The sequence below is a fragment of the Neofelis nebulosa genome, chromosome 15, assembly GCF_028018385.1.
Source record: "Neofelis nebulosa isolate mNeoNeb1 chromosome 15, mNeoNeb1.pri, whole genome shotgun sequence".
Taxonomy (NCBI): Eukaryota; Metazoa; Chordata; class Mammalia; order Carnivora; family Felidae; genus Neofelis; species Neofelis nebulosa.
Window position 1 is genome coordinate 58,618,830 of NC_080796.1, and position 17,914 is coordinate 58,636,743.

Consider the following 17,914-nt stretch of genomic DNA (forward strand, 5'->3'; position numbering starts at 1 on the left):
GGAAGAAAGGACCAGCTCCAGCAGCTGACAGGAGAAATAAAAATAAAATCCATTGTCCATCATTAATGGTTTACAACATTGTTATATTAATTTCCATAGTTCACAAAACAGTGGGGCACTAGAGAGATAATCTATATGTCAGAGTAAATGATATAATAAAGTTGTCAAAATCTGCATTTTGAAGATAAAAAATTAGAGAGGTACCATGAAGTAAAGTTGCCCATGTCCAAGTCGAAAAAAATCATTATATATTTAGATATTTAGCAATATTAAAAAAGGCAGAATGATGAATAATTTCTACATAAAAAGTTTCTTCCATTTAAAGGAAAGAAAAGAATATGAATATATAAGGAGTGAAAAAATAGAATGAAAAAAATAGAACAGCTATTTTGTTATTTTTAAAATGTGTTCAGTATTCATCTGAATATTAAATGCTTTCAAAGATATTTTACTGTTTTTCAAAAATGTATATGCTCATAAAAATCAAATATATAACCAGAGATGACTCATTTTTGAACATCCCACTAAACATTATTATTCCTTGTTTTCATAAAAATCAATAAACATATATATATTGATGTAATTAATCTGCCAAAAAATGATACATGATATTTTGTAAACTGTCTTTACAATTCATCAAATTTTCCATGGTCATTTTCCAACAGATATTTTCCTGCATCATTATTTATATTGTTTCAGTGACATTCAAAAGGATATGTTTATGTTTTTTCTTAGCAATATCCTACTGATGAGCAATGCATTTTCCCCAGTTTTGCTATTAAAAATACCTTAAAATAAAACAATTATTTAATATTTACTAAGGATTTGACTTTGACCTCATGACTGACTTCTATGGTCATGCTTTTAACCTTGTCATAACAAATAACAACGAGCTTTCTAAAATTTCAATTTCAAACATCACACTCACTGTCCACCATATTATGTTTCTAGCAAATGTTCTTCAGAATTCTGGCCACAATATTTTATCCCCACCAAAATTTAAAACCCATTGATCTACCTTCTTATGGTGTTCCACCCCAGGTATTACCTCCTTCCTGTGTTTTAATTCTACGAGCAATCAGCATGGAAACAGTGGCTTGCATTTGACTCTGCTTCCTTATGTACTTATACTTCCTTGGTAAATCTACTATTCTGGTTTAATGCAACTCTCTTGCTTTTCCAAGCCTCCATGCACGAAGCTGAACATGGCTGGAGGAAGACACAAACCCATTCTCACTTGTTTCAGTCGATAATCATGATAGAAACCATAAACAGATTCATCATACTGTCTGATATTACTCTTAGTCTATTTTCTTTCCTCTTCTCATAGGCAACTTTCACACTTTTTTCTCCTTAAACCGTAAAAACCTCCTCTTGCCATCTATAGCTAAAACAGCAGAGTGCTCCCTTCATCTGGAAAATTGAAGCAATCAGAAAAGTTGTTCCACAAGCTTCTACCACATCAATACTTTAAATCATCAGTAGCCATGTACCCATCTTTTCTGCAATTACTGGGACCTTATTGTTTAAACTCTACCTTTAAACTAGATTCCTTCTCTTCTTCCCTACTCAAGGGCCTTGCTCCTACAATTTGATTTGCTCCCTCCTTTCTCTACAAAAAGCAAACAACGAAAAAAAACAACCAAAACAACCACCACTACATTGCCCAATTTCTCTTCCTGGCCATACAGTAAAATTCTTTACTTGCTATCTCCAATCTATAGTTGCTAACTCTGATTTTTCTTTCCCAATTCTCTTACCCCAGTCGAGTTTCTTCCTCACGACTATTTTTAAATCACTCTTGCCAAAGCTGCCGATGATCCTCAAGTTGCTAAATTCAGTAATTTCACAATGTTGCAGGAATTACTTTTTTGCTTTTATATTTATATATATATATATATATATATATATATATATATATTTATTTATTTATTTATTTTTTTTTTATCACAGCTTCCAGGATCCTAGTCAACTGACTTTTCTCCTTCCCTTTTGGAAACTCTTTCTCAGCGTATTTTTCAGTTTTTAGATTATCCCACTTTTTAAATGTCAAATGACCTAAACGTTAATGTTTTACCCAGTCTCTTTTCTATATATACTTATTCCACAGGTGATTTTAATCAGCATTATGGAATGAAACAATTCGCATGTTAATGACTCACATATGCATACCTTCAGGCCAGACCCCTCTCCTAAACTCTAAGTATTATATTTGACTACTTCAATGCCTAATACACACCACATATAAACACTGAGCTCTTAATATTCCAATCTCCCAATCTAACTCCTCCTAGAGTCATTGCATCTGAGTTAATGCCAACCACATGGTTCCAGTTGTTTAGACCAAAATAAAGGTCATCTTTCATCCTCTTTCATTCTCTACATCTAGTGTAAATCTAGTAAATCCAGATGACAATATCCTATAAAATATATCTGGAATTTCACCATTTTTATTCTGCACACTGTCTTCATCTTCCTCTAAAATACTTGAATCTCTCTTTTTAAATTTTTTTTAATGTTTATTTATTTTGAAGAAGAAAGAGAGAGAGTGAGCAGGGGGAGGGGCAGAGAGAGAGTGAGACAGAGAATCTGAAGTGGGCTCCAGGCTCTGACCAGACAGGACAGAGCCCAATGCCAGGCTCGAACTCAGGAGCCATGAGATTATGACCTGAGCCGAAGTCAAGCGCTTAACCAACTGGGCCATCCAGGCACCCCAAACTTGAATCTCTGACTACATTATTGCAGTAGGCTTTTACCCAGACTTCTGTCTTAGCTTCCTGATCCTTCTTGACATAGCTGCCAGAATTTTAATGTGTAACTCAAAAATGGAATCATGTTTTTATTTTCTTTACACACTCTCATGACCTTATATAACCCTCGTAGTAAAAAAAAAAAAAAAAAAAAAAAGTAGTTATGAGACCCTACTTGGCCCAGGTCCTCATCACCACAACAATCTCCTCTCCTATTATTTCTATCCTTGTTCATTCTACTTCCACGATCCCAGCCTCCTTCTCACTGTTTCTTGAGAACACTGGGTATGCTCCATCTTAAGCAGCATGTCTTACAGATCTTTATTCAAAAATTCATATTCTGTTACATTTCCCACTGTTACTCTATCAAAAAATTCCACACATATCCCTAACTTATAGAATTATTCCTTCATGCTTCCTTTATCTTTATCCCTTGTCAATAATATAGTAATATATGTAGTGTATATGATTCCTATTTTTCCTGTGTGTATCTGACTTTACCATCTAGAATAACAACCCAGAAGAACATAGACTTTTTTCCTGTTTTGTTTACAACTGTTTCCTGAACTGTGGAAACAGTGCTAGACACATAGTGAATATGCAATTCAGTTTGAGTGAATAAATAGCTGTTTCCTGCATTAATTCCACTCTACTTTACATTAATTATTCTATAATATTAGCCCCAGAACTTATATCTCAGGTTTGTTAGAGGAGTTGGTAACAGATGTACTCTGGAAGGGTTATGTGGATGTTGAGAAATATAAATGTATAACAAATATAAAACCTTTACAAATTGGTGTTTTATGTTCTTGAAGCTTGGATGATGAGTCACTGAGGCAATAACCAACATCAAAATCACTGAACACTCTACAGAGATACCAACATCTGAAAATCCAGGAGAGAATCCACTGGGCCAGAAAAATTATAGACAGAATTTCTGAGCTAAAGAGATAAACACAGAAAAGTATGGTGGGAAAGTAGAAAGTATATGGTTGCATGAAATTATCTCTTAAATGCATTAATATTTTTATTTTCCAAGTAGGTCATGTTTCCTAGAGTTGGCCTGGTTAAATCATAAGGGAAATTATATACCGCATGGAACAGAGGAATCCTTACATCCTTATTAGAGGAATATGTTTATTTTAGTCTTTTAATAACTAGAACGTTTTTTTCACATTCAATTAAATATTTGATTAAGGAGAAGAGTCACACACATGCAAATGGAAAGTTCATTCTGTATATATAAAAGACATTTAAATGTATGCAGGGGAGAAATAAGTAATGAGGGATATAGTCTTCCTCTAAAGAGAGAAATGAAAATTTACTTCTTGATCTTTCCTTAGCACACATGTTGACAATGAAGAGAGAATAGTTCTACTTAAAATAGAATTCACTTTGGAACATAGAAGATTACTTAGTATATATTATAAAGTCCCTGGATGGCGGGACTCTTAAGACTTGATTCAATAGCAGTAGTATACTTTTGGTTTATGCAACAGGAGAATTCCTTGGATAAAACTATTTGATGAAGATTGATTTAACAAGAACCATTAAGTGAAGAAAAGACTGGAGACAGGAAAAGCAGAAAACGTGGTCATCAACACATGAGACACGGGGAAATGCATACTGACTATAGTGTGAAACACAGAAAATGGACTGAGGGACAGGGAGAGGGAGGAATCAATTTGGCTTAGTAATTAGCTCATTATGGGACAAAAAGAGCTAGTAGTTACAGGTAACTTTAATTCTAAGTAACTTATCAAAACACAAGATACTTTGCTTTGTCTTGTTAAAGACACTATTAATAGTAACAATGTTAAAAATGAGATTATATGCAAATCACATTCACATACACATTACATTTTTATCTCAAAATATTCCCTTGATTTAATTAGTTCCATGCTCCAATGTGTTTCCAATAGAATTTTTAAAGAAATAACAATTTTATCTAATGATATATATGTGCTTGAATTTTGTAGTTTCTCTGAAAGAGAATATAATTCTTCAAGATCATTCCCAAATGTATTGATTACATTTCCATATCTGATCAAATTGTAATAAGACATTTAGAAGTGTAAGTGTCTTGGGGTGCCTGGGTGGCGCAGTCGGTTAAGCGTCCGACTTCAGCCAGGTCACGATCTCGCGTTCCGTGAGTTCGAGCCCCGCGTCAGGCTCTGGGCTGATGGCTCAGAGCCTGGAGCCTGTTTCTGATTCTGTGTCTCCCTCTCTCTCTGCCCCTCCCCCGTTCATGCTCTGTCTCTCTCTGTCCCAAAAATAAATAAAAAACGTTGAAAAAAAAAATTTTAAAAAAAAATAAAAAAAAAAAGAAGTGTAAGTGTCTTTTAAAGGAAAAAGTTTAAGTGAAAATTTGGTATATTTCTGTTTCCTAGTGAATAGAATACCTAGAGTTGCTTTCTTTCATGTAAAAGATGCCCTTTTCTCAGCTGTAAGCCTCCTTCTCAATTAGTGACTAAAAGGAGTCCTAGGGAGCCATCATTGTCCGTACAAATCAAGTAACATAGCTTCTTATCCTTTTGAGACATGTTTTCTAATAAGTAACAAACCAAAATATTAAAGATATCACTTATTTTTTAAACTGTGTGTTTTATTTAGAATATAAAATCAGCCAATACAAACAATTCCCAGTCAATATCTAAAATAACCAGAATGGATTTCCTTTCAATGTTAATGGCATTATACACACCTGACAGTCTGACAGTTTCTGAGAACGTATCTTCAGTAAAAATATGAGTGTTGCTTTTGAGATAAGGATGCTTACATAATGTGCAAAATATGTAAAATGCATTATTTCACTAGTGTTTACTAATCTATTGTTTAATTTCCCATACATCAGGGCACAGATTAAGTTTCTTCTTATACAATACCTTTTGTGCTTCATGGCTCCTCAACCTAAAACTATCTTCTCTAGGAACTTGGCATGACCCGTTCCTTTCAGTGTTCCAGGTTAAATGTCACATCCCTAGAGAGGTCACAATCATCCACACTATTTAAACTTCTCAAACTCACACGTGTTATCAAATCACACATTCAGATATTTTATAAAATGAATTATAATACATATTTATATGTGTTTATATTCCCATTCTTATTATTTTTCTTCATTAGTAAAACATTTTTCCCCTTGAAGGCACACATACACAAATGCTCAACCCATTAACCCATTATCTTAGGCTCTACCTCCAAGGTATTTAAATATTGTTACTGAAAGCCAAAAATGTGAGTAATACTGAATTTCACAGCAATTTAGTATTTCTACTTTGGTCATTTTAAGTGAAATATCACTTTCACTTACAATAAAAAATCCCGTATGTTCCTATTTTAATGTAAAATTTCTAATGCATTGATTTGTTTCCCCTCTTTGGCGCAGTGGGCTTTGCCTTAATTTTTCTGCTCCTAGAGTAGATTACAAACTAAACATAACCAACTGCTCTATAAAGACTTCATTTCAAACATTTCAAACATTTCAAACTTTATTTCACACAGAATAATTTCCTCTAGGTTCCTCCATTTTGTCACACATGGGAAGATTCTTTTATTTTTTAAGGCTGGCTCTAATTCTATGTATCACATTGTTTTTATCCATTTACTCATCAGGGGACATTTATTTAGTTCCCATATTTTGGCTATTATGAATAATGCTGTAATAAATATGGGAGTGTAGATATCTCTTCAAGGTCTTGATTTCAATTATTTTGGATATATGCCCAGAAGTGGGATTGCTAGATCGTATGCTAGTTGTATCTTTAATTCTTTGAGAAACTTCCAAACCGGTTTCCATAGAGGCTGCGCTATTTTACATTCCTAACAGTGGGTTTCCAATTTCTCCCCATCCTTGCCAAAACTTATTATCTCATTGTTTTGTTGTTGTGGTTTTTTGTTTGTTTTGTTTATTTTTTGATCATCGCCAGTCTCACAAGTATGAAATAATATCTCATTGTGCTTTTGGTTTGAATTTCCCTGATGATTAGTGATGTTGAATATCTTTTCATATATCTTTGGCTATTTGTTTTTCTCTGGAGAAATATTTATTCAAGTCCTCTGCCCATTTCAAAGCAATCTTGAGAAAAAACAAAGCTGGAAGTATCATATTTGATTTCAAAATATATTGCAATACTGCAATAATTAAAACAGCATTATTCTGACATAAAAATACATCTATGGAACAGAACAGATAGCTCAGAAACACACCCACTCATACACAGTCAACTGATCCTCAACAAGGTTTTCAAAAATACGCAAAGTCAAAAAGGATGGTCTCTTCAACAAATGATTGTGGGAAAACTAGATTATCTACATGCAAAGAAATTAAGGTGGACCCTTATCTTATAAAATACCCACAAATGGTTTAAAGATTTAAACATTAGTCCTGAAACTATAAAATTCCTGGAAGAAACAGGAAAAACTTTCAAGACCATGGTCCCGATGATGATATCTTGGATACGATACCAAAAGCACAAGCAACAAGAGCAAAAATAAACAAGTGGTCAAAGGAAATAATCAACAGAGTGAAAAGCAACTTACAAAATCAGAGAATATATATGCAAACAATATATCTGATAAAAATTCAATGCACAAAATATAAAAGGAACTCCTACAACTCAACAGCTAAAACTCCACCTCTTGATAACAGGAATTTTAAGGTTATCTCTGGTCATTTCAAAACCATCACACATATATTTTCACATATATTCAGATACATATTCACATGCTATGCAATTTGGGCCAAATTTTCCTAGATTACATTATTTCTTCTGATGGTTTCTGGCACTAATAGTATTTATTTCTGAATTCCCTGACTGAGGACAAGAAAAAGATGGGAGATAATGTAGGATGCCCATTTTTATAAGTATATCACATACATATTCATTCTAACATACAACTTAATCTTAAACTAGGTCTTAATCTTAAACTCATAGGAAAGTAATGAATGAAAACCTTCCTATCAAAATGATAGAATATGTTTGATGACACAATGCACTCAGAAAAAGTTACTTAATATTTTATAATACTTTATCTGGAGAATAAACTTACATGTATCTTTCACTGACTGCTCAGGGTTTTTTTTGGAACTACAATGTTGTTACCTTGTTTTTCAATTTTTTTTTAAATGTTTATTTACTTTAAAGAGAGAGAGAGAGCTGAGCTCTTTCTGGGGAGGGGCAGAAAAAGAGGGAAACAGAAGCAGGTTTCAGGCTCCTGGCTGTCAACACAGAGCCTGATGTGGGGCTCAAATTCACGAATCGTGAGATCATGACCTGAGCCGAAGTCGGAAGCTTAATCGACTGAGCCACCCAGGCACCGCTGTTGCTACCCTTCCAAAATAATTTTAAACAGTAGAATAATAACACACTTTAGCATTTTTTAATTTTCTATTTTTAAATAGAAAACAAACACAAAACAGATCTAACAAAATTTCACAGAAATTTCACAGATATACTTTGATATATACTTCCCTCAAAATTGAGACAATGCTATGTCTAAGAAATACAAAATTTCTACATATGACAAAGGCTTTGACCCTCCAGGTTGACCACATAAAGGGATTAAGGTCTGCATCATCCTAGCCTCAGTTCTGCTGGAATTAATTCTGCTGACATTAAATGAATTTGCACTACCAGGGCTTGAGCAGTGACATCTGCCCTGTTTGGTTTACAGCAAGTTTTTCATGTCCTTTGTCACATTAAGTTGCTCCTCAGTTTTTAAGTTTAATCATCTGCATTCCTCTTGGAAATGTGATAATTTACCTTGGAAATGTGAGGAAATAATTATAATCATTTGGTTCTTTCACATTTTTCTTTCTTCCAGAAAGGTGCCATATATGAGGAAACACCCTAAGGCATTGTTCATAAAACGTAACTACTGGGAAAGTGGCATGTTAGATAAAGGGTAAAGCTGAATGCTTTTTTTCATTTATTTGTTATCTCCAGCTTTTCTTAATTTAAATACCTTAAATATTTTGTAGTATTAGTCTGTCTCAGGAACTAACATTTTTAACTGAATTTCATTGTCTTTATTTTCTTCTTGAACATAATTTTGAAATACTATAATACTACACTATGATTTCTATACTGCTAAAATAATGTAACAAAAATGTGCCTGATTTTATAATTGTAAGTTGCATGTATTCATTTTTAAGTAACATACTAAATTTTGATTTTCAATCATTTTTTTAAACTTTTTAACGTTTTATTTTATTTTTTGAGAGACACAGCATGAGCAGGGGAGGGGCAGAGAGAGACACTGAATCAGAAGCAGGCTCCAGGCTCTGAGCTGTCAGCACAGGGCCTGATGTGGGGCTTGAACCCACAAATGCAAGATCATGACCTGAGTCGAAGTCAGATCCTCAACCGACTGAGTCACCCAGGTGACCCTTCAATTATTTTTTAATGCTGCTAAGTCAACATTGAGTCTTCCTTTTAATACCACTCTCAATATAAGAAAATATTAATTTAATAGCAAATCCAACTTGAGTACTTCAGTTGGTCTGAACTTTTCAACTTGTTCTTTCTAGAGTCTATGATTTCCTCTTTATTAAGAATCACTCATCAAAAAAATATTGAAAGAGGAAGGAAGGAAGGAAGGAAGGAAGGAAGGAAGGAAGGAAGGAAGGAAGGAAGGAAGGAAGGAAGGAAGAAACATTTGCAACCCTGAAATAGACTGGCTTCATTTGAAGGCTCAAAGTGAAAAATACTTAGTAGCTTTGGGGCATGGTGTCCCCAACATCACTTCTGAATGAAGTGTAACTTCTGTTTCCTGACTTCTAAATTAAAAAAATAAATTAAAAAATAAGTTTTGTTTTGTTTTGTTTTTTACTTATCCCCACCCCCAAATTAATAATGACTGACCTGAAAGCAATGTCATTACTGCATCCTACAAACTTTATCACTTATAGGGTTTTTGTTTTCTATTTAGAAATTGAAATATGAGTTGCATACTGACATCCAAATAAAACAATTAACTGAACTCTCATCAACTCAGGGTGATATTAGAGTAAGTCTCAGCATCTTGAACTATAATGGTAGGAAGGTGACATGAAATATTTTAACTGACAACAGAAAGTTGTTTCTAACTTATTTGAATACATAAATTGCTTTGAGTGGTGAGCAGTAAAGAAATTGCAGTTTGTCATGTTACTTTCCCAACATTTTAAATATTAACTGGTCTCATAAACTTTGTGTGGGAAATAATATATACTCCTTCTCTAATAAAACAAATTTGCAAGTCAATATAATTCCAACATTTTCAGAAGTTGAAGATTTATCTTAGTAGAGAATCAATTTTAGAACAAATTACAAGATTTTTTTTTCTCATTAAATGCATGACTCATTAGTAAGGCAACATGAATTTAGGAACATTTCCTTCCCTAGAAATAATATGTAACACTTATTTTGGGGATGCTGTGCATACTTGTAGAAACTGTACTGTGCATAATTACACTGGGCATGCATATAAATTTTATAAATTTAATTTTAATTATCCTGTCAGCACTATAAATTAATCAATGTTACCTCAATTTTTTATTGGTGAAATTCATGTCCAGAGTAAAAATATAACACCATCCTCTGAACCACCTTCAAGCTAAGGGCAAGTCTCTAGAGAAGGGCAAAGTTGTAAACCATTAGCCCACAAGCAATGTAGCGGTAGGACAGGGACAATGGCATGCTACTGATGGCATTATTTGGGAGGGAAACCAAAAGCCTTTACAAGGGGAGGAGAGAAAGCCACATTCAGTCTGTCATCCCTTCTGTAATCAGGCAATATATCCACTCAACCAAGATTTATTGAGAACCAACTATGGGTCAGCTACTATACTAGAAACCATGGATATACAGACTAAGAAATATAGTTTCTGCCCTGGAGGATTCTTCAGTGCAGTTGAGAAGTTTAGAGTACACAAATAATTACAACAAATTACAACAGTGAACTGAAATACTAAAGTAGAGGAATCTACAGATTTCTCTGGGGGCACAGACAATGTGGAAATTTCATCTTCCAATAGGTACATTTTCTCAGATCCTAATCCTTTAGTTTTCTAATTTCCTCCACTAACCTTTAACTTGTGTCTTTACATATTTTAGCTGTCTAAATAAAGGACCATCTCCTCTTTGCACATTGAATTAACATCTCTTTTAATTACAGTAGAGTAGCGAACCACAAACTTATCTCTTGAACACAATGCATGCATGGCTTAAAAAGAGGGTTCATTTTTTTCCTTAATTACGAGAAATTTTAATGCCTTTTCTAAAATATATCCCAATGTTCTTTTTCTGAATCCTTTTGAGAATATTTTAAAGGTAGCTATCTATGTTTTAATGAAACATTAAGAATTTATACATTTTATTTTCCAATAAAAAAAGATGGCATATTAGTCTATGCTCCAAAGCCAAATATCAGTTAAAATACCTTAATTGCTGCGATAACAAGTAATATAGTGACTAATTTGTTTCTGTATCAAATCATTTAGTGTGGGTGCATACAATTTTATTTATTTATTTTTTTTTTTTTTTATTTTTTTATTTTTGGGACAGAGAGAGACAGAGCATGAACGGGGGAGGGGCAGAGAGAGAGGGAGACACAGAATCGGAAACAGGCTCCAGGCTCTGAGCCATCAGCCCAGAGCCCGACGCGGGGCTCGAACTCACGGACCGCGAGATCGTGACCTGGCTGAAGTCGGACGCGTAACCGACTGCGCCACCCAGGCGCCCCGAATACAATTTTAGAAATAACCACACTTTTGTACACCAGTGACTGTGCTCTCTTACCGTATTTCAAGTGATTACTTATGATTGTACATAAATGAATCAATGAGTTTTGTAGACTAAGTGACATACGGCAGCCCCAAACTATTCATATCATCCCTGATGTTTGTTTTGAATAGAAGATTTTGGAAATTAGAAGTTGGCAGTAAAATAAATATGAGGAATCATTTAAAGTAGTCCAGGCATCTCTTACATCTCACAGTGCATATTTTGACACTTGCTGGAACCTTTAACCTTTGTTTACAAGACATTATTTAAACTGAATTTAACATGGAACATTTTTTGACAAAATGTCTAATTAAATATTCTTCAGAATCAGTGATCATGGGATACTTTTTGGGATAGGTTATTCTAAAACAATTTTACTTTGTTTACTGTTTTCTATCCCCTAGTAATTTCTATTTAAAACACATAATCAGTACCAGAAAATATAACCAGGAATCCAATCCAATCATCTGTAGCATCCATGTTCTTTAAGTAAAAGCATAGTTTTTCATCTTAGTTTTTCATATTAGTTGAGATACTACACAATGCAACCACAGTGCTAGCTGTGGGAATATATAAATATCGGTGAGAAACCTAGTCAATGAACCAAATCTAGTCACACCAATTTGTTCGCTTTGTCTTCAGTTGCTCAACAGTAGGACTCAGTAGTTGCAATAGACACCGTATGGCCCACAAAGTCAAAAATATGTACTACCAAACCCTTCAGAAAAAAGTCTGTTGATACCAGATCGTGAATATTTAGGCATGGCTTCTATCTTCAGGATGGTTAACATCTAATGAGTTTTCTCTAATAAACCCTGAGAGGTGGCTTTCTTTTCATAATTTTGAGATTTGCGAATAAATAGATGATAGACAGATACATAGATTTTTAGTTAGAAATTGCATCATAGATAGTTATAGATACATATTTCTCATTCATGATTCATGTTGATGTATACTCAGGCTGATATATACCTGGAGGTGTGTATTTTTAATGTATCAACAGATATTTATTTATTTTTTTTTTTTTTTTTAAATTTTTTTTTTTTTTCAACGCTTTTTATTTATTTTTTGGGACAGAGAGAGACAGAGCATGAACGGGGGAGGGGCAGAGAGAGAGGGAGACACAGAATCGGAAACAGGCTCCAGGCTCCGAGCCATCGGCCCAGGGCCTGACGCGGGGCTCGAACTCACAGGCCGTGAGATCGTGACCTGGCTGAAGTCGGACGCTTAACCGACTGCGCCACCCAGGCGCCCCTCAACAGATATTTCTAAACTCCTTTTGACAGTTCCAAATCAAAATGCTAACTAATGCCACATCTGTTATCTCTCAATCATTCTTAGATTTCAAGCTGTGTAATATTAATGAATAAAATATACGACCTTAAAACCATATCTACTTTGGGCCAATACCACCCAACCCTACTGCTGCTGTTACATTTTTCTTTAAACATTTTATTTATGTATTTGTGTATTTATGTATGTGTTTATTGAGAAAGAGTGTGTATGCGTGAGAGCAGGGGAAGGACAGAGGGGGAGAGAGGGAGAGGAAGAAGGGAGGGAGAGAATCCCAATCAGGTTCCACACTCAGCATGGAACCCAATACAAAGCTTGATCCCACAACCATGGGATTATGACCTGAGCAGAAATAGAGTCCAATGCTCGACCAAGTGAGCCACCCAAGCACCCCTTTTTCTTCTTTAAAAGCATATTCCCCAGATTAAATTATGAAAATATTTAGAGCAAGGACTGTGTTGTATTTTTTAATTTTTATTGTGTAGTATAATCATAAAGACTCCATGAATACTTTTAGATAAATTAATGGATTTGTGACAGATTCATTAGCTATGGATTAGTAACTAAAACTATTAACTTGGTTGGTATAAATTTAAATAATCTAGATGTGAAAGATTTGATATTATATTAATGCCCTCAGCCATTCATTTACTTTTCAGTCAAATGTATGGCAATCACTTTTGCATTATGTATCTAAAAACTGTAAGTCACTGCTAAACTTTGAAAAGATGAGAGAATTTTGCTGAAATGTAAACATTTTGCTTTGCCATATGTTTGCTAGTTGTGTTAATAGATTCAAATTAAACATTTAAAAACATCTGAATAAATTCCCTTCCTTTTTTTCCACTGACAGTTCCAAAAAAAACAAAAATTAACTACGTTAACATAATAAAAATGTGTTAAAATGAATTACTGGAATCAGAAAAATTCACTGACATCTATACTAAGGAAATAGCCAATCCTCCAAAAAAGAAAACTTTGAAATGAAAATTGAATTTTTCTTTCAAACATCTAGTTTCAAATGTCCAAAGGAGACCAAGAATCTTATAAAACAATGGTAATTTAAGGAATGTGTTATTAACACAGTAATATATACTTTATATTATTCTCTATGATACATTACAAAACAAAATAGAATATAGTTAAATAAAAATTTAGACTTTCAGATTTTAGATATTATAAAATACAATAATCAGGCATCTAGTTCTTATTTTTTAATTAAAATACTCACTATTACATAATTAAAATTGAGCTACATAAGGAAAACAAATGATACTAGGTTCCCAAATCAAAAATATTCACAAGGGACACATTAGAAAGTTTCCTGAATACTAGGACAATTTTTTCCTAATACTTAAAGCTATTAATATAAAAAGGACATTTAAGCACCAGGACTATAGAATGTGTGTTGTTTCTAAGTGTTATCCCAAAACTGGGTATCCAGTATCCTGAAAACATATCTGGACATTATTCTCCATCCAGGAAATTTTAACTTACCTATCAATTTTTTTAAGACCTTACATAGGGCAATAATCTGTCTAGGAATTACTATATTGTGTAATTCGCTTCTCTTGTTGAAATGTCATGATCTTTGAAGGTTAATTTTGTGCTGTGTCAGACACACGGTTAGGTATAGTAAACAGATCCAAAGGTAAACAATATTGTTATTGCCTCAAAGAAGCTCATCATAAATTGGGGATGAAACAATATATAAACAACATTATGGAAATATTTACTTAATGTTATATAACATCCTTTTGCTCTGTATCACTATCAAAAATAACTCTCCACATAATCTTTATCAAATTCTATACTGTAATATTCCTTACTACTTATTTCAACTCTAAATTAACATCAGTATAATTGTCTTCCTTGCAAGACTCTTCATTATGGACTTTTGCATTGCCACTACTTAAAATAAGGACAAAGGGGCGCCTGGATGGCTCAGTCAGTTGAGCATCTCACTTGATTTCAGCTCAGGTCATGATCTCACAATGAGTTTGAGCCCCACATTGGGCTCTGAGCTGACAGTCCATTAGCCTGCTTGGGATTCTCTCTCCTCTTCTCTCTGCCTCCCTCTCTCTCTTTCTCTCAAGTTAAATAAATAAATAAATTAAAAAAAAAAAAAAAGGGACAAAGTATATTTTGCTCATTGATGTAGTCTGTACCCTACTACACAATGCCCAGCATAATAGTAAGAATTCTGTCCAAGAATTAAATCTCTGAGATACTAAGTCATCTTCATGCAAATAATTTATATTCCTTTTCTCACTTCATGTCCAAATTCCCACTTCCATCTTTGCAAATATAATTAACTTTAACATTACAACTCTATTTAATATCTCACATTCTTTTATGATTGTTGCCGTATCTTTTATCTCTACATAAATTATGAATTCATCAGTGTGTGGCATATATCATTGATTATTTCGGCTTTACTGTTATTGATGAGAAGTCAACAATAACTCTTACCATTGTTCACATGTATGAAACATTTTTAGCTGTTGTTTTTTCCCCCCCTTCTGGTGGTTTTCAAGATTTTAATTAATTTTCTACAGTTTTGACTACTTTCCTCAATATTCTTATGATCATATTTATACCATTTGTGGTTTGTTCAGCAACTGTAATCTAAATGTAAGGTTTTAGCTTTTTATTTTCCAAAAAGTTTTCTCTGTCCCAATGTGTTATTTTTGATACTGTCTCACTCAGGTCCCTCAAACTGTTCATTTTTCTTCAATCATTATCCTTATGTTCCTCAAATTGATAATTGCTACAGATCTGTCTTCAATCTACTGCTCTTTTTTCTGCCATCTATAATTTTAGTTAATTCCAGAATTTATTGTCTGTTCATTATTATTGTCTCTGTGTATGTGATGAGATTAGCATTTATAATTAATTCAGATCTTTTTCCTTTAATTATTTATAATGGATGCTTTAAATCTGTATTTGCTTAGTCTAACTTCTACACCATTTCAAGTTTGTTTTTTATTGACTGCTTTCCCACAACTATGGATTACACATATATTTCTGTTCCTTTGTATGATCATTGATGGGGGTGGGGTAAGCAACAGCTTTATTGAGTTAATTAACATACCATATAATTAAACCATTTATTTAAAGTTAACAACACAGGGGCACCTGGGTGGCTCAGCTGGCTAAGTGTCTGACTTCAGCTCAGGTCATGATTTCACAGTTTGTAAATTTGAGCCCCACGTCCGGCCCTGTGCTGACCAGAGCCTGGAGCCTGCTTGGATTCTGTCTCATTCTCTCTGCCCCTCCCCCACATGTGCTCTGTCTCTCAAAAATAAATAAATTAAAAAAATAAATAAAGCTAACACAAATTGTTTTTATTATATCCACAGAGTCATTCCATCACCGTAATCACTTTATTTTCATCACCCCCAAAAGAAACCGTGGACCCTTTAGCAGTCAGTCTGTTTTCCTTCACTACTCCACTTTTATTCTCTATAGATTTTCCTATTCTACACATTTAATAAAAATAAAACCATACATGACCTCTTATGACTGGATTTTTTCATTCAGCCTAATGTTTTTAAGGTTCATCCATGTTGTAATATATATCAATACTTCAATTTTTTTTTTTGGTGTCCAAAAAAAGGAGATATTACTTATTTTGCCAACTGAAGTTATTAAATATGCCCAAACCCCTACTATATAAGTCTTAATTTTATAAAGACATTGTAACAGACACACACACACACACACACACACACACACAAAGTTTGGCCATAATCCGTAATAAAGGGTTTCTAAAATTTTCTTAAATTAGGTTCCATGAAAAACAGCATTTTTTACTGTGGGCCATTACAAAATTCCCGTGACACGTGGTCATTCAGACCCTGTGGGGTCCCCCTTTCCTCATCTGTAAAAGCCAAATTGGACTAGATAACTCATCCATTTCTCTATTCAAAAATAATAAAATAAATAAAATAAAATAAAACTCAGCCATTTTCCCATTCAAAAAATAAAATAAAAATTATACATACACACGCACAGCATTATGGCTCTAAACAAATCTCTCATTTTATAGTCCATTATCAGTAAATTCCTATCTACTAGTTGTATTAATCCCAGACAGTGGACGAGGCTAGGGTTGCAAAAGAAAGTTCAAGACCAAAGGCTGTATGGAGGTGGAGGGCTCGTGGGTGTGAGAGGGACTGGTCTTTGTGTTTTAGGGTCTGGCTTCACAAAAAGAGGTGGCATTTGCGAGGGGTCGGCCTGGCAGGGCAAGTGGGGGGCAAGGCTAACCCTCAGACCAGGCAGCTGCAGGGGGTCATGGGCTAAGGGTGGGGGATTTTACCTCCGAGATGAGCTGCTGTCTGGGCGTTTCCGGAGACAACCGAAGGGAGCCCCATCTGGTCTCGTGGAGGATCAGGGAGGCCAGCCCCGAGAGGAGACTTCAGCAAAAGTCTCAGCTGAAGGGTGCCCCACCGCAGGGAGGAACCGGACTGCAGGCTGTTTTGAGGCAGAAATATTTGCAAAAGGCACCCTTAACGCCCCACAGACTCCATGGAATAACTGACTTCTTTTCCTTGGAGCTGTGATGCCTCTCCTCACCGCCACTCTGGCCGTCACACCTCCTCTGTCTCACCCGCTCAGGGCAGGGAGCATCACCGTAGCTCAAAACTGGGTCTGAGAAGACCTTTCCCGCCAGCACAACTGCGTTTGCAAACAGACGCTCGCCTAAGATCCCGCGAGATCTCTCCGCTCTGTTCCTTAGGCAGGAAATGCGCAAGCGCAAAACTTGGCGGTCTTTTCCTTTTCGTGAATGAGGCTTCGTTTCACAGGTACTGGATATTTTCTTTATTCATCGGTTTATGGACAGTTGGATTGTTTCCACTTGCTGATGGTTAATCATGATTATTATATTTACGAACCTTCATATGGAAGTTTCTGTGAACTTATGTTTTTATTTCCTTGGGTAGATTCCTAGGAGTAGTATTGCTAGGTCATGTTAACTTCGTGTTTAATTTTTGAGGGACTGCCTATCTGTTTGTCAAAGGGACTGCATATTGTACATTCCTATCAGCAATGTATGAGGGTTTCAGTTTCTCCACATCTTTACTTGTTATCTGCCTTTTT

At 34.6% G+C, this 17,914-nt stretch overlaps 1 long non-coding RNA gene across 1 annotated transcript in view; it reads right to left on the minus strand.

The window, feature by feature from the left end:
• LOC131495769 (uncharacterized) overlaps positions 1-17,473 on the minus strand; it is a 71,164-nt gene extending 53,691 nt beyond the window's left edge. The window contains exon 1 of the long non-coding RNA XR_009254115.1: positions 17,133-17,473. This is a non-coding gene — a long non-coding RNA (uncharacterized LOC131495769). The remainder of the gene's footprint in view (positions 1-17,132) is intronic.
• Between the last annotated feature and the right edge of the window lie 441 nt (positions 17,474-17,914).